The sequence below is a fragment of the Lissotriton helveticus genome, chromosome 7, assembly GCF_964261635.1.
Source record: "Lissotriton helveticus chromosome 7, aLisHel1.1, whole genome shotgun sequence".
In the NCBI taxonomy this organism is placed as follows: Eukaryota; Metazoa; Chordata; class Amphibia; order Caudata; family Salamandridae; genus Lissotriton; species Lissotriton helveticus.
The window spans coordinates 810,678,116-810,704,124 of NC_136068.1; the positions used below are offsets into that span (position 1 = coordinate 810,678,116).

At 48.3% G+C, this 26,009-nt stretch overlaps 1 pseudogene; it reads left to right on the forward strand.

Moving 5' to 3' along the window:
- The first annotated feature begins 2,655 nt into the window (after window positions 1-2,655).
- Window positions 2,656-3,884, forward strand: LOC144767063 (NADH dehydrogenase [ubiquinone] 1 alpha subcomplex subunit 9, mitochondrial pseudogene; annotated as a pseudogene).
- The last annotated feature ends 22,125 nt before the right edge of the window (window positions 3,885-26,009 follow it).

The following is a 26,009-nucleotide window of genomic DNA, read 5'->3' on the forward strand; positions in this document are numbered from 1 at the left end:
CTGTCTAGTCCACTCACTATTTTTAATCAATGCGGGTTGGCCATCATTAAAAAAATTTTTGACCTGGTTACAACCTCTGCATTTTTTAATTTGCACTGACACCACACGTTTAGTCACTTTTTGATTTGGGCACTGTTCCACTCACCACATCCTGCTCCGCTGTAGTCAGGCGTTGTAGCACGCTAGGGTGATACTCGGTCACCCTAGCGGGGACCCGATGATGAAGCATGTCACCAACTAGTGGTGAGTGAGGGTCCTTCTAAATGAATAGAGCTTCACCACTGTAATTACCAGCTCCAGAGGGTGAGAGGCGTACCAGTTGGTATACTAACGGAACTGACAGCACCATTTTATCTTAGATAAAGACAGAGCACTTTACATGGGGGTTTATTTATTCATTTATTTAACCTTCACCACACGTTAAGAGAACCGTGGTTATTGTTTTTCAAATGTGGTGATCTGACCAGTCACAAGGTTTGATCGCCTCCAGTTTGGTGGAGTCCTCCTTGGCGATGATGAGATCGAGTATTGCGCCTTTGTCGTGTGTTGGTCTATCAACTATTTGGGTGAGGTCAAGCGCATTAAGGAAAGTTTTGAGACTGTTCACCTCTGTGTCTTTCTGATCATTCCAGTGGAGGTTGAAGTCACCCAGGTAGATTTGGGTGATCTGCCGACCGGCATTGGAGGTGATCGTGTCCATGAGTTGTTGGGTGAATATGAGGTTGTCGCCAGGCGGGTGATAGATGAGATGTAAAGCACAAACTTGTTTGCCCTCGCTGGTGATATCGAGGCAGAGGAGTTCACAGGAGGTGAGGGAGGGGGAGGCAGCTTTAGTGACGGAGAGGTTGCTCCTAAAGATGCATGCAATTCCCCCGCCCGTCTTGACAGGCCTATCCAGTCTAATGATGTGATAATTGGGGGGGACTAATATGTCCATTATCGGGGTAGAGGCTTCAGTAAGCCACGTTTCCGTCAGAATGGCTAGGTTTGATTGATTTGTCACCTGTCTTACCTCCCATGGGTGTTGACGGGCCTGCTGCTGCTGGGGGATTAAGTTCTGCCAAGGTGGTCTTGCCCCGGGATTCAACTAAGAGGGCTAACTGCTTTTGAATAGTGCCTAGCGCGTCCTGTTCCACCGATCTTGGGGGAACCCAGGGAGCTATTGCCGCGTCCCCCACTATAGGATGGGCCTTGGGCGCTGCTAACTGACTAACCAGAGTGGACACTTTAGCAAGGATTTCTGCTGTGGGATCCAGTGTCGCCCCCGCCTGCCCAACTGCTTGCTGTTGGGGTAAAGGAGGGCTCGGTGTCGCCATTTTTGGTGGCTCAACCGGGGTCTGCCCGAGCGCTAATATCTTCAATGCCTCCCTAATCTCTGCTAAGGCTGACCCTAACGGGTCCACCAGGGGGCCCGAATCCTTACCCCCTGGGTCCGCGCCTGGTGCCGGTGAAGGAGAGGGTGCTATATTTACCGGGATAGGGAGGGCGGGACCTACTGGACTCTCGCCCCCGCCCGCTGGCCTGTTTACAGCGCGAGCTCTGTCCCTTTTGCGGTTGCTCCCCTTCCCTGCTTTGACCTGCACCCTCGGTTTTTTGATTAAAGGAGGAAAGGCAGCCCTGGGTGGTACTCCCTCCCTACGCGGGCGCTCTATGCCTCCTGCCGCTGGTTGCTCGGGCTCTGGTTCCTCATCATCACTACTCTCATTGGCATTATTGCCCAGCTTTGCCAGTATCAATTTCAGCATCTGGGCGATCTCTGGCTCCTTATCTTTTTGTTTATGGCTCACTCTCTTGGGCGGCATCTTCCCTTAATTACCTCACCGACTACTCGAGGCGAAACCAGTTGCCTGTGACAAACTGATCCCGGCCCGGGGATACGAACCCTGCCTTGCTGGGCCCCCGTACAGAGTGCTGCTCCGGTGAGACACTGACTTATGCTTTGGCCCTTTGTCAGCCCCTAATCCCTACGCTTGCCGCGGAGTCCCTGCTTGCGGCCTCAACCCACGCCCCACCGGTGCGCTGCACACGGGCCCCTCCCGCTGTCCTTCCCTCAGCGCCCCACACAGCCACCAGGTGATCCGCGCGACTAAAGGCCTCCGCCCGCAGCCACAAGAGATCGGGGCATCTGAAATAAAATGCTCGTGGCGCTCCACTGCTCCCGCTTTCTGCCGCCGCGAGCGAGCTCCCCAGTCCCACACACTCCCTTACCTGGCTTGCAGGGTCGCCGATGGAAGGACGTCACCGGTCTTTGTCGCCACGCTCCTCGGGAATCGCCGGCTCGCTTTCACCGCGACCGCACCTCCGCACGGGATCAGGGACCGACGAACCAACGGGGCAAACAACTTCAAGTTTAAAATTACGCTAGGGCTAAGGTGGAGGAGGTGCAGGTCACGGGTGAGCCAGCAGTCCGGTGGGGAGAAGGGGGACAAAGAGACCGAGGTCACTGACCCCAGCCCCTAAATAGGCCTCGGTCTCCGCCCCCCTCCACCCCCACCGGAAATGCGTCACGCCGTGACCCGGAAGGACTTGGGCGGCCGGAGGCCTCGCGGCGATCCGCCCGCCCAATGACTGCTGAGGGGAGGGGCGGGAACCGGGGGGCCGGGCCCTAAGAGCGCGCTTCTTTAATGTCGCGCTGGGCATGAGGTGCATTCTGGGCCGGAAGAAGATGGCGTTGGTGTCCCTCTGCTACAGGGCTACCCGTGCCCTACACATATCAGGGACAGGGAGTGCACTTGCAGTGAGATATGTTCCCATAGCATTGCAGCAGCGAAAGATTCACCATGCCGTTGTCCCTAAAGGAAAGGGTGGTCGGTCTTCAGTCAGTGGTACAGTTGCAACAGTCTTTGGAGCAACAGGATTTTTGGGCCGATATGTTGTCAACAGACTTGGGCGCATTGGATCTCAGATAGTGGTTCCCCACCGCTGTGACCAGTATGGTCTCATGTATCTCCGCCCTATGGGTGTCCTTGGCCAAATCATCTTTCTGGAATGGAATCCCAAAGATCGTGATAGCACTCGAAGAGCCCTGGAGAACTCAAACGTTGTCATCAATCTTGTAGGTAGAGAATGGGAAACAAGGAACTTCCGCTTTGAGGACGTGCATGTGAATATCCCCAAAGACATCGACAAGTTAGTCAGGGAAGCCGGTATTGAGACGTTCATCCACATGTCTCACCTGAACGCAGACATGAAGAGTCCATCCAAGTACTTGAGAGCAAAAGCTGTTGTAGAGCAAGTTGTTAGGGCGGAGTTCCCAGACACCATCATTATGAAACCATCTGAGATGTTTGGAAGAGAAGACCGGTTTTTCAATCATTTTGCAAATATGCGATGGTTTGGTGGTTAACCGCTCATTTCCTTTGGTAAGAAGACTACAAAGCAACCGATTTACGTGGTGGATGTGGCTAAAGCAATTATAAGTGCCATCAATGACCGAGATTGAAAAGGGAAAACATATGCACTGGTTGGGCCTAACCGATATCTTCTTCATGACCTGGTCCAATATTTATTTGCTGTTGCCCACAGGTCTTTCATCGCTTATCCAATTCCTCGTCCTATTTATCATTTAATTGCACGTTTTTTTTAATTGAATCCCTTTGAGCCATGGACATCGCGGGATAAAATCGATCGGTTTCATACTACAGACAAGAAGTTTCCAGATCTCCCTGGTTTAGAAGACTTGGGCATTGTTCCAACTCCCGTCGAACAGAAAGCCATTGAAGTTCCTCGTCGACATCGGAGATATCGTTGGTTGGAAGCTGATTTGGAGGAAGCCAGGCCAGCAATACCAGTCAACTTTTAATACCATTTTCGGTGACCTAACATTCTTCTAGTCTGCAGACCATTATAGCATCGGCATGCTTTTTCGGGATTTGTGCACCCTACTTCCTATAACAAAAACGTACTTTCTCGTTTGTTAAATTATTAATGGGATTGACCCCTTCCCCCTCGCCCCATTGGGGTGTGCACTGGAGTTTTAGGTGAGCATTCTTTTTCCAGAATTCTTGGTAATTATGATAGGTATGTATAGAGCCTCATTTGTAACACTGGATAGCTTGGCATCTCCCCGAATGGGCACGAGGAAGACATGGAGATAATGACCCAAATACTTACCAGTAATCTTCAATATTCCTAGTATGAGTGTTCTTACTTGTATCAGAGCAAAAATAAATAAGGGACAAAAAATGATTTCTTCTAAGTAAAAACGAATGTCTTGAAATAGAAGAAAGGTTTTAGGCTCAGGTTAACGGTTGTCTGGTACCTGGGACTCCTCAAATGGCCAGGACTGTGATGAGGAAGACTAGTAACTCATCGGGTCATTTGACAATACTAATAACATCACTTATAACATTAATATGATATTATTAATGACGTCCAACGGGAAATTGCCCAAAATGTCAATAACATCACAAGTAAAATGCCAGTGGTTGAAGCTCTTATTGGACCCCCGAGGGAGCTCTTTGCGGATACACTGCAATCTTTCCACTCACTCGCCACTGTATCACTGCCAGTGCTGCACAGATGCGCACTTCCGTAATGACACTACCACAAGTAGCATTAGAGCTATATTTTGCTGCTTTCTGGATGTAACAATGCGATGCCCAACCCCACCAGATATTCATCTCAACTCAAGCTCCTCCTTTAGCCTCTTCATGCAGGAGGCGCTACCTCAGACTGTGACGAGGTAAAGATAGGTCGAGTTACAGTGACATATGTGAGGGATCATGAGGAGGGAGAAAGGAGAAGAAAAGCAAATAAATAAATCCAGGCGGAACCCTCGGATGCCAGAAAGCTGTAAGAGCTAAACTGAGAGTGAAACGTGGGCGTGGAGAGTACTGGGATAGAGGGACTTCCTGCCGAGGTCACCTGTCCATCATAACTTGGTGTAGGTGATGCAAGGACGAAGGAGTCGGAGGTCGCTGCGGTACTTGCACTCCAAGGGCAAGTGCGGCGGGTGCAAGATGTAAAGAGAGCGTGCACGGAGAGCTCGTAGAAATAATACGCGTGTGCACAGACGTGGGTAGTACTGGGTTTCGGCTGTCAGGAGCACGAGTGCGGAGTTTTCAGTAACAAAGCATTTCAGTAGCAAAGATTCTATTTTGGGTGACGTTGTCTGTAAGGTAAAGGGAGGTGTAATGTAGAAAGTTGAAAGTGTGCTTCAAGCTTAACTGGCACACACACTCAAAGACATTTTCTCTGTTTACACGAGCCCACACAGACGAATGTGTGTCTCGCAACCCGGGGTGGTCCAGAAAGTAAAATTATGCGCGACCAGGTGTCAACCTTGAAATCTTGGCAAAATAAGTGTATATTGCGTTTGTATAGGACGTGGCACAAAGTGTTATGAAGAATAATATCTGTTTTAAATACTGCGTGCTACAAAAAAAATGGCAGATTCCTGGTGCTGATACCAATGGTAACTATTGTCGTCGCCCAAACGTGTATTGTTTTAAAGGACCTCGAAAGGTTAAACGACTGAGACGTTCCTTCCCAGATTCGGTTCTGTGACCCACACATTTCTGTGCACACTTACATAACCCAAGCGTTTCACCTCAGCAAAGAAGAAAGTCTGCGTCACGCCTCCTCGGATTCAACCCCGTGGCCTACGTGTTACTACAGGAGCTAAAACACTCCGAGTTGTCTTACCAGACAATGATGGTGATAGAAAAGCGAGGTTGGGTTTGAAACTGGTGCGGTGCCACACCACAAACTGAATCGGGAGGTGGCTTATAGAATGATTGTCACGGCGCTCAATTCCATTGTATTGTCTTCATAAGGATAAACTGTGGGTTCGTCCCAGCCCGTGTTTTCACTCATGAGTGTTTGCTCACACAGGCAAACCTGCGACTAATGTGTTAACCCCCTGAGGCGCCCTACCAGTTAATTGGTGCATTTATTGCTAAACTCAGTCAGATTCAGTTTGTCGGAAAGAAGGAAAGACGAGGAAATTGGGCTTTACGTCAGGATCAGATTAACACTGTTATTGTGTAAGTTTTGTGTACATGTGAATTTTACATTAAAAAGTACATTTTGTGATCATAAAACAATGTATTCGATCAAATATTTTTGTGAGTAAATCTGCTTCTAAAGTTTTGAGTTGGCAAGGCAGCAGTTCCATGTAGAGCGTGTTCATTTACAACTCTACGTATTAGTGGACATTCACAAACTGTTTTCTGAGACATTGCCGCAGAGAAAGAGTTGGCAATTTAGTTCTGTCACGGGCAGTAGTAAATCGCGGTCTAGTGTGTGAACAGGAAGGGTAGTTCCCAAAATGTGTGGCCTTTTAGAGGGTTCGCCACAGGAAAAGAATAGTTCCTTCGGGGAAAAAAACGAAAAAAAATGTAGTTGCACACATGGAAGACATTTCTATCCATGTGCAGTTGTGCACTACTTGTAATTAAAGATCTGAAATGCCTCAGCCTGGTCGGATGTCGGAATTCCCACAGTTCCCCGGGCGCATGCCGCGAATCCTAGGACTGTATCAGGTCTCAAACTGCGGATATTCTAGTTTTTCCATGAACTGTTACTAGTCCTCAGAACTCAGTGTGATTTCTTGAAAAGTTTGTTCATAATATTGAGTACAATTTGTGTTTTTATACAGTGTTTCCTGCAGCTGAGTATCATATTTGAAAGAGTTGTAAATAAAAGGTACGCATCCTCGTTTATCAGCCTCTGGAGAATGGCACCATGATTCAACCCTGTCATTTTCAGGTTACTCACAAACCTCTGAAGGTTGTGCGAACCTCCGGGACCTTTTTTACTGGCTCACTTTATTGACTCGAGCAGGATGAAAGACTAAATAATATCCCCTGCTCATATTCAATCCAGTGGTAAGCTGGTGGATCTACTGGTGAAACAGTTATAGACATGCTGTAAGCGTTTTATAATTGTTTAACGAATAAGTCCAACTCTTACAATAGAAATATTGTGAGCAACATCAATCAACCCAATTGTTAATTTTTTGAAGTACCTTTGCTATTTTTGATAATGTTCATTTTTACAAAGTTCTGGATGACTGTTCTTGCTTGCCAAAGAGCAAACTCAACTTTTTTTTTTAAACCTAAAATGACGTGTTAATTTTTGCAAGGATAAGGCCGGCCTTTCGGACTTTGTATGGATAATTCCACTCATGGTGTGGGAACGAACAAGGTGAGTTGTGCCTGCCTCTCACCCACCCTAAACCTTACAAGAACACCAAAGTGTGTCAAACTTGCCACTGTAATGTTAACGTCTTACAACAGAGTTGTGCCTTCCTTGTTCTTAATCTCTCACAACATACCTCTAGGCATCGAGCCCTCACCCTGTACGTATGCTTAATCCTTGAGCAGGACGTGCGCATGTCTGACAGTCCATGCCACCACACTCTACACACAGCCCACTCCGCCTGAAGCAAAGGCAGTACACGCCCACCCACCCCACTCCCTCAGAACCTCACGCAGGGCATTCCACCCACCCTTCCACCTGAACCTGGCTGTGCACGTCCACTTTCCCGCGCCTGAGCCTGGCTGTGCACAACCGCCACCCGGCCTGAAACTCAGAAAGTACGTGTCCAACTTGAACCTCATACTCGGCACGTTCGGGAAACATCATTTACTACGAAGGAATTACCCCGCATAACGTTTACCACGCGTCACTCACCACGAAAAGGTCTTTTCCACGCGTATGCTTTCAACGTCCGTCTTTACCACGCGAGTGGTATTCCTTCGTGTCGTTCTGCCTGTACGATCTGCGTGGGCTTGGGGGGGGGGGGCTGGGGGGGAGTTGGGGGGGGGGGGGCTAGGGGGGGTTGGGGGGGTCTCCCCCCCAAAAAAAAAACAAGCGGATAACAATAAATAAATAAGAAAACTTAAAAAACGAACAAGGAAATAGCCTCACCAACAAGGAGACGTGTACGTCATAATTGAAGTCCTTTCACAGTTTTGATAGACGTGTTTTGACGCTTGTTTCCGTGGTCGGTGGAAGAAAGGGCTGATGGGGAAAGACGTACAGGGGTCAGATAAGAATCTAAACTTTATTAATTAAGGTATTATTTAAGCGCATTATGAAAAAAATAAAAATAAAATGTAAGGGAATCTGTTGTTTTTAATTGTTTAAAACATCGATCTTTTCCTTCGTACTGCATGTAGCCTATCAGCATCGTTATGTAAATTTAAATGAGACGTGAGATGTTTCGTAACGTTCATTTTGCGGAGTAAAAACATGCGTTGTCAAATGCTGCGTGGTGAAGACACATGCGAACTAAAGTTCGCGTGGTAATGCCATGCGTGGAACTTGTCTTCGTGGAAAAATCATATATTCGGCACGTTCACCGAACCCCCACCAGAACCTCACACTACCTCAGCCGGTGCATGCCCGCCCCTCCGCCCGCGCTTCAGACCGCTCTCCCCTCCACAACCCACCCCAACCACTTTCGCCGTGGGTGTGAGGGTCCGCCCCGGTGACCTTCGGACTCACGGCTGTGAGCGAGTTCATGGACTTCGCCAAAGCCGGCCTGGCGTCCCCGCGCAGCGCTGACGTCAGCCACGCCATCACCGAGCCACGCCGACGTAGGTGCACGTCACCCGCGGCTTCCGGTGCACGCCTGTCCTCGAGCTGCCCGTGCACCCCCGGCCTGCACCTCGAACAGTGCATTCCATTGTCCACCAAGTCTGCCTAAACCTGGCCGTGACCAGCCACCCACAGCGTGAACTAGGCTGATGCTGGGTATAATTCTGCGACATGACAATAAGTGCACGTTAGAAGCATCATGTATTTACTTGTATTTCGTTATTTATCCTTCTTGCCACGAACGACCACCACCGGGAAGGGGCGCTAGAGAGCGTCGTGCAGCAAAGAGTCGCCGAATACATAAATACAGGAGGATAAATTAAAAGTATGCCCCATAGAAGCAAGAGCAGCCGGTGGTGTATGTTTTAGCTACAATAAAGGATGATTTCAAAAGCAGCAGACCTGAGCATTCGAAGGGTGCACGAGGGGCAGAGGGGAGGGCAGAGAAGAGATGGGGGCATCAGGGAACGGAGAGGCAGACAGGAGGCGATGGCTTCGGGTGCAGACAGCGCTGCTGGAGCATTACTCGAAGAGTGAGAGGGGTTACCAAAGACGTGACTCATGAGCATTATTTCGAATACAGTACATTAAGGGGTGTTTCTAGTGCAAGCTGAGAGAGCTCTGCAGATTTCGGGGTCACTGATAGAAAGCGCCGACAGTGGTGGCTTTCTTTGTAAATGGGAGGGTCTCAAAGTGAAGAAGGTGTTCTCTTCAGGGAGCTGTGTTACCATGGAGATATAATCCTGCCACCAGGAGGCGAGCATCCTGGAGATAGGGCAATGGATGCCTGTGGGTGGCTGTCAGCTCCCAGGGTGTCCACGCCAGGGTGACAGGGCGTGGATGTAAGCTGAAACAAACGAGAGTGATTGAGCTGGGTCTGCCCTGCCCCCCATCGCTGGGGCACCGAGCCCCACCCTGGAGATGTGCCCTGCGCACCTCTTCGGTTCTAGGTCTAAAGGTTGGAGTGAGCGTGCGTGGCAAGGTTGGCAATGTGCCCTGTCTGTGTGGGCACCCCGAAGAGCCCTTCTTACCAGCGCAGGTCGCACGCCTAGGCTGACCGTTTCCCGGAGTGGGCATCCAGCCTGAAAACGGGGGTGCGGTGCCGGTGTAAACAGACACGCCCGCCCCTTCCAGGTCCCTGGTAGTCCAGGGGGCCAGAGCATTAATAGTAAATTCATACAGCAAGTAGTGCAGCTCAGACCGAGTGCCCCTGTCCCTCCAGCCGCACAGACAGCGTCGTTACAGAGTCGCCCTGCTCTCTATTCTGTGACCCTTTGACCCCTTTGACTTTTTGTGCATGTGCTGAGGTTTGACTTTTTGTGCACGTGAAATATCGCCAGCCGAGCATGTTAATGAAACAGTTGGCAGAAAAGAGAGCCGTCCTTCGTGATTCAGTCTCATCATAGCATGTATAGTTGTTTATTCTTGAAATAAATATACGTAATGGAAATATTATATTAGTAGCCAATGAAAAATCGTGTTTTCAATTTAAAGGTCCATACATTTTTATTGTACTGGAATGATTGGCTCTTATTCTGGCGATTGTAAGTGGGTAGCTAAAGTTAATGGTAAGCGCCTAATAGTTTATTTTGCGTCATTCCGAAGTATTTTGATAGTGTGGTTGTGGTTTTTTACCGTGTGTGTTTGCCTGTTGGTGAATTTGTGGACGTGTTCGCTTGCTTATGCGTGTTTTTGTTCGAGCCTTATTTTTTGTTCGGATGTTTGCTTGATTGCGAGTTTGCTTTTTTGGTGCGTGTTTTTTGCCTAAGCATTTGTGTCATTGCTTGCTTCTGCCCTCATATTTATTGATTTAATTCTTTATTTGCGCTTCACTTTGTTCGAGGGTGTTTACTTGTGTTTCATCGTTTGCCTGCATGTGTGCGTTTGTTTCTTTGCTTGTTGTTTTTCTGTTAAAGTTATTTTATTTATTTCCACCCTTTGCTTTTTTGAGATGTTGTTTGCTCATTTGTTTAGGTATTTTTGTTTGTTTTCCTGCTGTGTACCTGTCTGTTTATTTTTTAATTGATTTTAAGGCTTGTGCTTTTTTGAGTTGGTTTGGTTGTCCACAAATTTCTTTCTACAACTCTGCGCGCACAGATAGATAGATATTAGTACTCTCTACGCATACGTTGAAATATGAGTAACTTTCTTCAGTGTTTTGCGTTATTGACATCTTTTCGTGTCCATGGAGAGTTAAATATCGGTATTAATATGAGTTTACAATATTAAATCGCGATCTTCGTTTATCCTGTTTTTAATGTTATAATTTACTTTGTTCGACTTTAACTTCTGCTGTTTTCTGTGTTTCCCTCTTGCTCAAAACAATGTACTAAGGGGCTACAAGTCCGAATAAAAATGACTTTTTCCTGTTTCGTTTGTTTCCCTTCATTGATTCGATGTCGTCGTCAGGTGAGACCTGTGATTATTTTAGTTGAAGAAGTGTGAACATACCGCTACAGATCGAAGGCTTTTTTTTTAATAACAACACCTCCGAACAGGGAACTGGATTTAAAGTCGCGTGGATTGAAACTGACGGATATTAATAATAACGAACACGTTGGAAAATAATGAAGTCATAGAGGAACTACATGTAAGAATAACCTGTTCTGCGGCGGGTTTTGTAAAAGCAGACTTGTGCTGCGCGTGTTTATGGCCAAAACAACCTACAAAGCGGCGTGCCTCATTATTTAGCAAATACCTCATATGTTTTCTTCATACAGATCTCTTTTTCTGCTCTGGAAATGATCAGAGTGGGTCAATATGCAGAAGGCCGCGGACATGAGGGGGGAGGGCTTCGAGTGTGCGAAGGACAGCCCCTGGTGAACTCGCACTGACTAACCCAGAACACCCCGCACACCCCAGAACACCCCGCACTGAGCAATGCCCGTACACAACATAATGGCGCCCCCCTGCGGAATGTAATGAGGGGCCCTGGGTGTCGATTGTCTCACAGACATCCATTGACCTAGAGGTTTAAGGTGGGGGTGGTTTTGGGCTGCCCCCAGGGGCTGCAGATCTCGCGTTATCCCCCTAAGTATACGCCGCTTCGCAGAATATCTCCTGGGTGACTTTTTCATACACGAGAGACTTGCATCTCTTTGTGGCAGCGTTGTGTGTGTGTTTTATACTTACAGTTTTATGTAGCACAAACTAGACCAGAAGGTATCAGACCGCTTTACATGAGCACCAGTTGCATTACAGACGGGCACATTCATTTTTTAAAGTTTAGGGAGATGAAGTGATTTGCCCAGAATCTCAGGACTTTTGAGCCTCCCGCCAGACTCGAACCTGGTTCTCCAAAGTCGGCCGCCCTAGCCGTTAAGCCACTGTTCATCTGTTTGAATGGGGTTTGTGTAAACTCCCTCCACCCCAACACTAGACCCGTATGCAGTGTTCTCAGGCTGTTCCGACTGAAGTCGTCTCTCCACTCGTGTGATCTCTTGTCGTGTGAGCCGCGGGTCTCCTGGCACACGTGCCAAGGGGCCAAAGGCACTGCCAGGGGCGGGGCCGCTTCCCGGCTCATCTCTTTGGGAGAGAGGGCGAGGGGTGGGAGAAAAGTAGACCAAAAGTTGTTTGTGTGTGTAAAAGGCCGCTTTATTAAGACACAGGTGCACATTACAAACACAAACCTTGGCAACGCCTTACAAAACTAAACCTCACTAAATAATTAAATAACTACAAATTCAGCCCCCCGGACCCTCCCCCACCCCTAAAACATTTTAGCCCTCCCGCTCCCAACAATACATCAATAAAAATATAACAGCATTATAACATTACGTCATCAATAAAATTACATCATCAATAAAACATTTCGTCATTAAACAAACATACGTCATCGTTAAAACTTTATTCGTCCAACCACAATTACAATAACAACGGTCAGGTCCTCCATAACCATAAACCCTGCCTGACCCTGCACTCCTGCAGATACCCCCCCCTCACAAAACTGAACGGTCAAACCATGACCAACATACCCCAGCACTTGTCAAAGAAATACTTGAACTAATACTCAACCAGCAATCTGCCTAAAAACCGTAATGATACCCAAAAACACCGCACAGCACCTGTGTCTAGCGACGGATACAAATACAAGAGAAACAACCCCTGCACACCGGTAGCCCACAAAACAGCCTTTTACTTAAAAAAGAAAATAGGGGCAAAAAACGCCCAAAAAATATGGAAAAAACTGAGCAGCGAGGGGAAAAGCGGAGCATTTAAAGCGAAAAATTGAGGGAGGGAGGGTGGGACAAAAAGCTATGAGCCCACCTAGCCACCAGGTCACCAAACCTAAAATGGTGGCTGGTAGGCAGTGGGCGGGGGGTTTATAATTGGGCTATGCTGGTCCTACTGGACCAGCCCAATTCTGGAAACTTCTGTCCCTCTTAAAGGGACACCCCTCGCTGCTCTCCCAAACCGCCCGGGGGAGGAGACCTCCCGGCGGTCGGCTCCCTCCCCCAAGCCCCCCTTGGGAGAGAGGGCGAGGGGTGGGAGAAAAGTAGACCAAAAGTTGTTTGTGTGTGTAAAAGGCCGCTTTATTAAGACACAGGTGCACATTACAAACACAAACCTTGGCAACGCCTTACAAAACTAAACCTCACTAAATAATTAAATAACTACAAATTCAGCCCCCCGGACCCTCCCCCACCCCTAAAACATTTTAGCCCTCCCGCTCCCAACAATACATCAATAAAAATATAACAGCATTATAACATTACGTCATCAATAAAATTACATCATCAATAAAACATTTCGTCATTAAACAAACATACGTCATCGTTAAAACTTTATTCGTCCAACCACAATTACAATAACAACGGTCAGGTCCTCCATAACCATAAACCCTGCCTGACCCTGCACTCCTGCAGATACCCCCCCCTCACAAAACTGAACGGTCAAACCATGACCAACATACCCCAGCACTTGTCAAAGAAATACTTGAACTAATACTCAACCAGCAATCTGCCTAAAAACCGTAATGATACCCAAAAACACCGCCACCCAGAAAGGTAGGCGGGGGAAGCAACGCCTCCCTTTCTGCCCCCCAACCGCAAAGCGAAATACAACCAAAAAATCAACGCTGCATGGCCAAAGCCCGGGCTAAAACCTCACGAATCTCCAACAAGTAAAGTTCCATGCCCACCCGGGACAGATGAACTCCATCATCCCTAAAGAACTCAACAGCCTCAAACTTAATGTCCCTGTGTGAAATCCTACTGAAACCAAGGCTCCTACAGCAACGAGACACCTCCGAATTCACTTTCTTCCTAGCCCGATCGACAGCCCTGGGATTCACCGCTCCCCTCCATATCCTGCGAGGAATCAACTCTGTCCAAAAAACGTGACACCCAGCCCATCGTTCCTTAATGAGGCCTAAATCTCGTTTCATAGCTCGCAGCAAGACTACACCTTTCGTTGCACATAGGTCATTTTCTCCCAAATGAATAACTAAAATATCCGGGCAGACACCGCCCACCATGTTGTTGTTCAAACAAGGGATCAACTCTCTCCAGAGCATCCCACCTTTACCCTTCCAAAGAACGTTAAACATTCGATCATTGAAACCAAGTAGATCTCCAAAGTAACTCCTCGCCGCCTGGACTCTGGCCCACTTGACAAATGAATGCCCCACTATCCAGACCGTTACCACCGAGGAGCGAGGTCCAGCAACGGATCCTGAAAAAGAAAAAAGAGTTAAAATCCTGTGAAGGAGGATGACGCATGCGCCTCCTCCGCCGAGCTCCTCACGTAACGCTGGAAACAGTTAGAAGACCAGCGCCCCAATCGCTTAATATCCCTTTCAGACCAATTCCTGTGAAAAGCTTCAGTGGCAGCACCTATTCTGAAAGAGTGAGTCCCATAAATATTGCCATCGAGACCTATGTGCTGTAGCGCTTTGCGCAAAACCATACGTAATTGATAAGGTGTTACAGGGGCGCCAGTGATATGTTGGAAAACCAGGACTTCATCGCCACCCCCACACAATGAACGCCAGCGCCGCGCAAGCAGTAGAGGGCAAGTAAGCTTCGGAGCACATGCCTGTAACCATACACCTTTCCCCTTCCCCGTCTGATCCGTTTTAGAACTGGCCAACCATACATGAACTCCCTCATCATAACAGAAAACGTCCTTCCAAAACAATCCACACTTATACTTTGAACCCAACAACTCAGATACCCTGAAAGCACCAAAAAACATGAAAGCCATCAACATAGAGAAAAGACATGCCTCAAAATCATCTGAACAAACTAAAGGCAAAACCGTAATCAACCTGGCCAGAACTTGCCAAGATATAGGGGCTCTGGCTCTACCAATGTGCCCTTGCTCCCTGGCCCATCCCTCAAGCATCCTTCTACCAATTTCCCCCGCAGATGGCGGATAGCCCCACCACAACTTCCCCATGAAAGCAATCCCCGCCAGTTTCCCAGCAATGGTTACTTTGGTCAAACCCTTATCCATGAGGTCCAGTATAAAGTTGACCACATCATCCGACCGACTCGACAGATCCTCCCTTCTGACAGCACCAGATTCCAGAAATTCCTTCCACGCAAGGGAATACGCAGAACGCGTGGACACAGACAGAGAACCTACCACCAATTGAACGACCCGACCTCGCCGACGTGCCACAGATGACTCGGCATCGGAGTCGGGGATCTGTCCGCATCCTTCGCCAGACCACGGAATCTCTCCCACTGTGAACGAGACAGAGCATCCGCAATGTCATTGTCCACACCAGGAATGTGCAACGCACGAAAATGAATATCGTGTTTCAAACAACCAAGAACAAAAACTCTCATAAGTTTCAACACCTGTCCGTCCCTGGCCGATTGGCGATTCACTATCTCCACCACCGCCATGTTATCCACACGAAAAAGCACTTTCTTGTGCGCCAATTCCTCCCCCCACAATGTCAAGGCGACCAATAAGGGGAACAGTTCCAGAAAAGTGATGCTGCGACCTCCATTCAACCATTCATCAGGCCAACGTTCTGCACACCATTTGCCATTCCAAAAGAGCCCAAAACCATCACTGCCAGCAGCATCCGAAAACATTTGTACATCCCACTGAAAGTCAACCTCTCTGACCAAGGGGACACCATTGAAGGAGTTCAGAAAAAACTTCCACATTCTCAAATCCTCCTTGACACCAGCAGACAGACGAACACGATGGTGGGGCAAATGATGACCTGCCAAAGCCCTGCCCAGTCTCCTACAAAAGGTCCTGCCCGCTCTCACCACTCTGCAGGCAAAATTCAAATGACCCAAAAGCACTTGAATCTCTTTCACCAACACTTTTCTCTTTGACAACATCACATCCAGTAATTCAATCATGTTGACCCTTTTGTCTTCCGGCAGTCGAGCAGACATACTCACAGAGTCTATTTCAATACCCAAAAAGGATAGGACAGTGGCAGGGCCCATTGTTTTCTCGGGCGCCAAAGGAACCCCCAAATCATCCATGAGCCCTTGGAATGTGTCCAGAGCCTTCTGGCACTCCGCGGAGCCCGGGGATCCAACAAAGAAAAAATCATCGAGATAGTGTGTTACCAGGGTATGACCGGACTGATGGGAAAAATACCATTGCAGAAAAGTACTAAAACACTCAAACAAGGCACATGATATGGAGCAGCCCATCGGCAGAGCCTTGTCCACGTACCACTTACCATTGAACTGAATACCTAAAAGGCTCCAATCGTCCGGGTGGACAGGCAATAGCCGAAAAGCAGACTTGATGTCACACTTAGCCATCTCAGCGGCTGCGCCCGCCGTCACAACAAGTGACATGGCCACGTCAACCGAAGAGTAAGAGACAGACACTGCCTCTGGGTCAATGAAATCATTAACAGACGACCCTTCAGGCCATGACAAATGTTGAATCAGGCGAAACTGTCCCGGTTCTTTCTTCGGGACAACTCCAACCGGTGAAACAATCAAGTTATGGATCGGCCAATCGTGAAACGGGCCAGCCATCCTCCCTTCATGTACTTCCTTATTAAGTTTGTCTTGTACCACTGTGGCATGTTCAGAAGCTGATTTTAAATTGGCAGACCACCTCCGTTCCCTAGCACCTAAGTAACCGAGTCGGAACCCAAACTGAAAACCTTCCAACAGTGTAACTTTTGCTGACTGATCTTCGAAACCATGGAGGGCAATGCGCAGCCTTTCTAAATTAACTGGCGTACGAGCCCTTGGACCCAGCACCCTTAGCACCTCTGTATCCCCTTCCTCCCGAAAACTGTGAAGTCGTATTTGACGTTCCTGAAACTGTTTGCTTTCCCTGTGTACCGTCCGATGGCTGATTGTTCCAACACTTGGACAACGGGTGTTTCTTACCACAACCTGAGCATTCATGTTTAAATTTACAATACTCCCTGGTACATGAGCCCCTATTAAATTCCCAACAGAAACCAGACCCTGAGTACAAGGTTGTAGTGGCCCCCACCCCTCCCCGGGTGGGCTTCCCCTGAAAGGGCCGATAAACTAACGGCAAACCACTTGCCGTGAAAATGGTTTTCCCCCCTGACGCTGACCCCATTGTGTGTTGCCACAAGTCATTATCTATCTCCCCCCACTTAGCTTCCGGGTCCCAAGCCATTCTGGCCCTAAATTCCTCATCATATTGAGACCAAGCAAAACCACCCCCGGTGATCTGGGCCTTGCGAATGACGTCCATGTATTTAAAAAGGGACACGCTGCGCTCAGGGAACTTTTCGCAATATACACTAGCATAAATCAAAAATGCAGCTGTCCAGTTTTCAATAGTTAAAGGCACTCTGGGGCGTTTAGCCAGCTCAAACTCCTCCTCCTTAGACCCTTCTTTAGACCGGACTTCCCTGTGGAGTAGCTTCAGTAGTTCCACATACTCACCATTCCAAATTCGTTCCTTTGTACTTAACATGAGATGTGCACCTAACGGTTTCGTAACCCCCATGTAAGGCATTTTCTTGATTTTTAGTTCTTTACTGGCCACAGGCTCTTTAACTTTGCTGGAAGCACCAGCCATAACATGTCCTACCACTGTGTTCTGAATGTCTACCACATCATCTGTACCAACTGCTGTGTCTTTAACATATCGACCTTTAACCAAACGGCCATCACTACTAATCACTTCAGTTTCACCACCGGTACCCACAGACACCATCTTAGGTTTGGCCTGTGTGGCTGATTGCTCACCTGGCAACAGAGAGACCACTCTCGATGGCTCCGCCCGTGTCTCCGAGGTCAATGCATCCGGTCTGCGAGGCGCCCTACTCGATGGGCCGTGCTCTCTTCTCCCTTGCACTTGACTTTGGACCACTGGAGCCTGTAACACACTAGAAGAAACATGAGAGGGCACCCCCCTTTCCAGATCCCGCACTTCACCTTCTTCAGGACTGTCTTCGTCGTAGTCCAACACCACTGAATCGACAGTAGTGTGCAACAAATCACCACGGGTCTTACCTAACCCGGTATCAACCACCGTACATTTAAATGATTGTGAAACTCCAGGAGGGGGAGCAGGCTGTACACGCCCGTACCTCCCTGTGTGTTGACTCTGTAGCTCCTTAGCCGCCGGCAAGGCCTGCCACCTATACCTGCTACTCGTTGGGGCCAGCGGGGTCACGCCAGACCCTCGTGTGCTGGCCGCGGCGGGATCCCTCGGTGGAAAAGAGAGGGCCGCGCTAGGCATTCTCCTCACTTCCCCTTGGCGTGATGGGACTGGACCGCGCCCTGCCAAGTCTGGACCTCCGCACCTATTCCTATCCTGAAAAGAAAAAGTTTGGACTGGTGTGCTAGGGTCCCTGAAAACAACACCCGAAACAGACCTGGATCTCTGCAAATTATCCTCAACAACCCTCCCTTGCAACCTGTCCAAAGAACTCCCTCTAGGACAACCCCTCATAGGGCGACCCCGGACCGGAGAATCACCAATCACCTCATCTTCATCGCTCACGTCCAAGTTACCCTCTGCCTCCGCCGGAGAGGAAGCCAGAAGAGGGGCCCTCGCGCCCCAAACTTGACCTTCATCCACCGACTGAAAACCACGTTGCGCCAAACTTGCAGTGCCAAAATGATCCCACCCAGGGGAGCCAAACATAACATATGGGCCTCTCACCTCACTTGACCAATTTGGGACCTCCCCAGCCCCTAAAACAGGCCCAACACGCCCCTGCCGAAAACCACCAGACGGCCCCATCCTAGAACCATGCAAACCAGAACCCCTTGAACCACTCATGACAGGTTGGCAAACACCTGCCCCTGCACCCACAACCGACCTTCCATACCCTGAAATCCCTGCACCGCGTGTACGTCCTGCCACACTAGCATCACCAGGCAGTGGGGCACGGCCCACCTGCGATATGTTCCTGCCTTCCTTTTGCAAACTTACATCCAACTCCATGAAGCCATAAGCTCCGAAACCACCCAACCCGGAAACCTCCTGTCCTGAAACCAAACCAGAAACAGAACTCCCTTCACCCATCTGTGCCCATTCACCCTCCCCCCTCGAGCCCCCACCCACAGACAACGCAGGACCCTCAGCGGAGCCAGGGGTAGAAAACAACAATGGGCTACCCACATTACCCTCCACATCCCTCATGCCAGTATCAGAAGCCTGTCCCAAAACAGCTTGATGCCTAACAGGTGCCACCTCCTCGCAGTCCAACTCACCATGAGTAAAAACCACGTTTGCCTCCCTAGTTTCCCCAGCCTGCCTCTCAAAAACCACATAGCCGGGAGGTGACCCCAACAATAAATGTGCCGCCTCAGGAGCAAACTGCGAATCCTCAACAGCCCACTGCACATTCTGAGCCCCATGTACCAAACGCTCCTGGCCTGATACCTGCACCACACATGGGACGGAGCCTCTGCGCGCGCTACGAGCCGGGGCGGGCTCCACATGCTGCACTCGCCGCTCCACTAGAGGGTCCGAAGCGGAGCGCTTTTTGCTCCCCCCCCTGCCCCCCCTACCCCGCCCTCCCGCCGAGGCGGCCCTTGAAGTCACCGGACCAGAGAAAGGGGGAGCAGCAGCCTGGAACAACGGGGGGGGCGGCGGAGCGTCACTGGACACATGCGCCAGCCCCACTAAAGCGCCAGACGTAGTCGGAGCACCCCCCGCCCCCACCGCAACACCTACCTGACACTCTGGAGCTACGCGCGTCCCCCTACCGCCCTCACCAGACGGGCCGCGTAACGCCGGAGCTGCCGCCTCACTTGAAAAAACACGCGCAGCCTTCTGAGGGGCCGGCTTCCTCGAACGGGACCGGCCCCTCTCGCTTACCTGGCTCGGGCGTCTCCTCTTCGGCGACGAGCACGCCAGCACCGCCGCCCCCACGCCAGCGGAGGCCTGGCGCTGGGGACGCGCCGGCACACCTCCAGAAATTAAATCCATGCGCCCTGCCTCAGCCAGCAGCCGCATCGCTTCCACAACACGAGAGTCTTCCATCGTAAAGTAGCAAGAGAATGTTAAAGACAATAACCTAAATACCCAATTCACAATACACGCACCACAAAAAGCTATGAGCCCACCTAGCCACCAGGTCACCAAACCTAAAATGGTGGCTGGTAGGCAGTGGGCGGGGGGTTTATAATTGGGCTATGCTGGTCCTACTGGACCAGCCCAATTCTGGAAACTTCTGTCCCTCTTAAAGGGACACCCCTCGCTGCTCTCCCAAACCGCCCGGGGGAGGAGACCTCCCGGCGGTCGGCTCCCTCCCCCAAGCCCCCCTTCTCCTCACAGGTAGTAGGGGATGCCCTCCGGGGTGAGAGCTGCGCGCGCAGTCTGAGGCGGAAGCAGAGCGACCCTCAGTGCTGGCAGAGGGTCAGGAGAGTTGCGCCTCTGAGGTGAGGGTGGGTGACGAGAGAGAGTCAATGGACAAGAGAGCGACTGAGTTACTAGGAGAGTGGTCGGGATACTCGTCAGTGGGCCTAATGTGTAACTAGTGAGTGCGTGAACGCTGGGTACCTGATGCTGCTGAATGTGAAAGTCAGGCAGTGGACTCCAGTGACTGCCCTCGGGTCCTGGCAACGACCCAGCACGGCTTGAACAGTACTTTATAAACCTTAAGGAAGATTTCACAAACATACTTTTATGGGGCACCAAGGTCATGTGTGTGACCTTGAGCCTCACAAATCATGAAGATTTTGGCAACATTCCATACTATAGATTCCGCTTCAAATTGGCTTTAGTTTCAGCCCCATATTGTTGTCGTAGGAAGCCCATATCTCAACACACTTCTCTCGGAGACGGATGTGAAAGAAAAGGAAAAGGAAACGTACAGAGTTATAAACAATTAAAAAGTAAAGTCGTGTGGGTGTCGCCTTCTCTCTCCGTGCCGGGGCACACCTCTGGAATGTGTTTTTTGAGGCAGCCCTGTGTAACAGTAGATAATAGGAGAAGAAACAGTGACATATTCAGGGTTATAGATCGTAAGTTCGATTCCAATGTGACAGTATTTGGTGTGAGGAAGGATGGGGCGATGAGCCTGGGTAAAGTCACATGTGCCAGAACTGAAGGGAACATCTTATACATCTATGAAATCACGTTATACTCCCTGCCCCTATCTGGGAAGATGTGCAATGCAGATTTGTGTAGTATAAAAATATGCGCGAGTTAAAAAAAAAACGAAACTAAGCCCTAAGGAACTGCCCTCATTACTTAAGCTATCCAACAGTCTGTTTAATTTAGGTTTCGAAATGACAGCACGCTCCAGGTGTAGCAATTCCTGTCTGGGCTCTATCATTGCAATAAAAAGCCCTCGTGCTCCTTGAAGCTAGGCTTGCTCTATATCACACATTTACAATCTATAGACACGTCCAGTGCGGACCGCAGGGGCTCAGCAAAGAAAACCGTCCCTAGGTCAAGCTTCAGGAGGCACTTGGTGACCATCATCTGCACAAGGGAGAGGATGTGGCGTTACGACCAGAGCAAACTTTGATACTGTGGAACTAGGTTCTAGTCCTGGCGTCGGCTCAACCCCCTTTCACCCCTGTGCGTTCAAAATAAGTTTCCAGGTTGCAGCAATTAAAAGCCAACAGTACCATGTTTTTTGCACCAATAAGATTCATATTTTCTTGTAACGTGCCTTATAACTTCAAAGGGTTTCTAATCTTGTAGTAGTACACCTGACTGCTACGGGGCACCCATAGTGTTCTATTAAAATTATATGTAATGACTATTTTTTTTAAACTTTAAATTCTTTACTGCACGCACATAGCCCCCTATTGAGGTGATGCCATGTTTTTTTCTTTCTATTTTTGTGGCATGGGCTTGCTGTAAAAAATAAAAACATATACCCATCACACCAGCTTTCCAAGGCAGGCCTATTGACTTTACCAATGCTTGGTACTTCCTGTACTTTCACTTGTTTACAATTTGCAAGACTCTCTGCAGAAAATAGGAGGCTGTTGAGTGGTACAGGTATGACAGTGTGGCTAACCCTGTGACATCATCGAAGTTAAAGGGTGAGTGATGTAATTTTTCCACACCTCAGGTCGTTTGCTGAATGCCCATGATCACCCCGCAAATAAGAGTGTGAGCACTTCAGAATTGGGGAGCCCTCATTTGCCATTTTGAGTGTTCATTGGTTAATTTTGTTGGTGGGTACTGTTAAGCCACTGGTGTGGCAATGACGGAGATGACACCATTACTTTCATTTTTTCTTTCTCTAAATATTTAGCTGACAGCATTGAACATGCAGCCTTTTGCTTGCAGTCTTTGGATACCTGTGCTACACTCTCAGATCCAAGCTGGGCCCACCTTCGACCAACCGCGACCGGTAGTGGGAGTGCCGGCTGGGCGGTGACGTGGGGAGGGGGAGGGGCAGGGTGGGGGGTAGTAATGTATGGATTACGGACTTTAAAAGGTAAGTAAACATCAAAATAAATAAAACGAATTTTGTTGCACACACTGCATTGCATTTGGTGATAAATAAAGAAAGGAGTTTTTGCCGGGGAGGCATACAGGTTGATGAAACGCTAAATGTCCGTCACCCTATTGTGAAAGTAACCGAAGGGGAGGAGAAGTGACTCACATTCGGAGTCATTAAAAAAACCCACGAGGGTTCCGTCCTCTCGGCCGGTATGAGTCGAGTTGGCCAATTGAGGTTGTGAAGCCTACATTTGTCCAATGCAGTGGCTTAAATTGTGACGCCCTGAAGAAATTGCCTAAACTTGGAATGGCAATGAAACATGTCGGCTGCAAGTAGAGTATGGTTGGATAAGTAGTAGCCATACTTACTTTTTTAGAGTCCACAACCAACACGAAAGAGACAGAATAAAGTTAAAGATCCGTGCTGTTTGTGTTTTATATGTTGTTTTGACACTATATGTGTTGTCCGTGGTTTTTCTACACTGCATATTTTCACAAACACATTGTTTGTTTGTTTTTGGACACATCTTTTCTTTTGAGCTTGATGGTGGCAATGATGAGATCAGGGCAATCCTGGTGAGTACCTACCAATTTCCCGTCAGTGGTGCGCCCGTGAGGTGCCATCTCGCTCACACACACTTTTTTCTTTGTCTAAGTCTGACACATGGGTGTGTGTTGTCTGTCTCACAACGGTTGTTTTATAAAAGGGATTGGGCAATTTTTAAATGTGGCACAACGTGGATGTACCTCCTACCCCATTAATTAAAAGAGGGGAGTTAGTTGTAATGGTTTTGCAACATAAGATACACCATAGAAATAATTACTTTGTAGGTGCCCACTTGGTCTAGGTCATAGTTGTGGAAAATATATGTTGAGTGGAGGGCGACCTATGACCTTATTTTCCCTCTAAGCTTCTTGTTGTTAGTCCCATGAGGCACAGGGTCAAGACTGATTTGCATATGGCCATGTTTGAACTGGGGTGGCTTGGTGAGCAAAATAACGATGGATTAAACCCAGATCTGTGACTGGGGGTGAATGTTTTGCCATTTTGCAACATTCCGTTCATCATCTTGTTTGTTTTGCTGGTTTTCCCACCTTCAACACTGCCACTATTTTCAAACTTGCATGTGTAAGAAATCGGATTAATAGTTGAGAGAGCCCCACTCAAATAATAAACACAATCATTGTCAGGGTGTACCCCAAAAGTCTCTTATTAAACCTGGTAGCTTCGCTCAAAAGCAGTCAGGCTTAACTTAGAGGTAATGTGTAAAGTATTTATGCAGCACAGAAGCAGTAACAAAGTGAAAACACAAATAAGAAAAATCATAAACCAATTAAAACAAGTAGAGTAAAACTTAATAAATAAAATGACACCAAAACAATAAAAATCCAACTAGAAGAACCAGAGTTTCAGGTGAAAATAGCACCAAAAAGCTCAAAGCCCCACTCACTCATCTAGGTCAAAGTCACAAGTCCAGGCCAACTGTGATGCTGTGCGGGTCAAATACAGGCATCAGGTTAAACCTAGTGAAGAGGTTACCGCCTCAAAGTCCGAGTCCATGGGAGGAGCTCCATCTGGAACTTCATGATGGCAGGGACCATGAGGGGATCATTGTCGGAGTGTAAGCAGTTGTCACTGGAGTTTCACATTGGTGGGAGATGCTGGAAGTCACTGTTTGGCATGAAAGGCAGGTAGCTACAGGAACATTGCATTGACAGAAGGTGCATCTATTGTTGCTGGTGTGAGGAGCCCGCTCAGGGTTGCAAAGAGCCCCGAACCTCTGGATTTCCTCCTGGAGTGCAGATATTTGTAGATTTCAAGCAGGAGGCGGTACACTATGATGCCAGCCAAGGGTCTAGGAACTGGGGGACAGCACTTGGTGCTAAGACCCAATCCAGCAAAGGCAGGTCCAGGTAGCGCTGATCAGCTGGGCAGTTGCACGTAAGGCCTCTTATTATGTCCATGTAGCTCAAACAAGAAATCAGCCAACTGATCCTTGGAGTCGTTCTTGGGATTCTGGGTTAAAGGCAAGCAGGTCCAGTCTTCACTCTTCAGACAGCAGGGCAGTTGTTCTTCAGAATCTTATTTCCACATGTAGAGGAGAGTTCTGCTGAGAAGTTCTGCAGGTACCACATTTATACCCAGTGCCAGTCTGCGTGTGTGGGGGGGCAATCCCTGGCGTACTCCCAAATTGGTTCTGGTCAGTTCTTCCCCTTCCTGTGTTCGGCTCCAAACTGTCTAGGGTGAAAAAAGCCAGGACAGTCCTAATGTCAGGTTCCTTTGTGTGTGCTGCAGGTGGGGTCCTTTACAGTGTAACCAGGGCAATGCACAACTCCTCCACAGCCATTCTGTCAGGAAGACCCACTCCCTCTCCACCCAGGCCCTTTAGTTTAGGCAGAGAAATGCCAACTTTCTAAATGTGGGATTTTCAGAATGGTAACTTAAAATCTGACTTTACCATTAATGAAGATTTTAAATTACAATTCAAAAAATGAGTGGAAGAAGTATTTCTCTCTGTTTCCAAGCTGGAATTATTACCTATTAAGTGAAATAAGGTAACCCAGTGTTAGCTAGAGGAGAGAAAGCCTTGCTACAGTGATAAATGACTGTGGGAGTTTTTTAATGTCAGGAAATGTAAAACTTAAATACACATGCCCTACTTTTTCAGTACCATGCGCCCAGCCCGATGAGCCTTTCGGGCCTACCGTATGGGTGTCCTATAAGTAGTAAAGAGATAGGTTTAGGCCTCTCAAAAGATTTATTTTGACAGGATGAAATAGCAGTTTAAAACTGTACTACAGTTTGCAGCGGCAGGCCTGAGACATGTTTTACAAGACTACTTTAGTGGGTGACACAACGAGTGCTACAGCTCAGTAGTAACATTTAATTTATAGTCCCTGCATGCATGTAGTACCACATGCTCATGATTTATAAGTAAATTAAATGTACCAATCATGTGTAGAACAATTTTACCATGTTTAGAAGGGCGAGCACAGGCACTTTTCCACTGGGTTGCAGAAATAAAGGGTCCTAAATGCTAAAAAAAAATGAGTTCAACAAGGATGGCAAAACACCTAGAGTGACTCTGCAAAAAACCCAGTTCAACAGCATGCAAAATACTATTATACCAATGTGATGCTTCCCATACACATAAAAAAAGCCAATTTAACAGAATTTTAAAGCTGTTTGGCACAGCTACTAGATGGTTGTTAGAAATGGGGATTCTGGTTGGCTAAGGTATGCACCTGAGCGAAGGCAGAACTCACCACTCTAGTCAGGGCAAGTAAGTTAAACACCAAAGATAACCTGTGCTCACCATCTGGTAGCTTGGTGCAGAGCAGTCAGGCTTATCATCAGAAGTAATGAGTAAAGCATTTGCACAACACACTCACACAGAAACCCAATGAATACACCACAAAAGAGACTCCACACAGGATTATATAGAAATATAGTATATTGTACCTAACATAGACCAAAATGACATGAATCATAAATACAGTGCATCCAATGCTATTACTCAGATAGTACTCATAGGGCTAGATGTAGGTAATTCCCATTTACAGACTCTTAAATACCGAATTTTACCGATTCGGTATTTAAGAGTCTGTAAATGGGA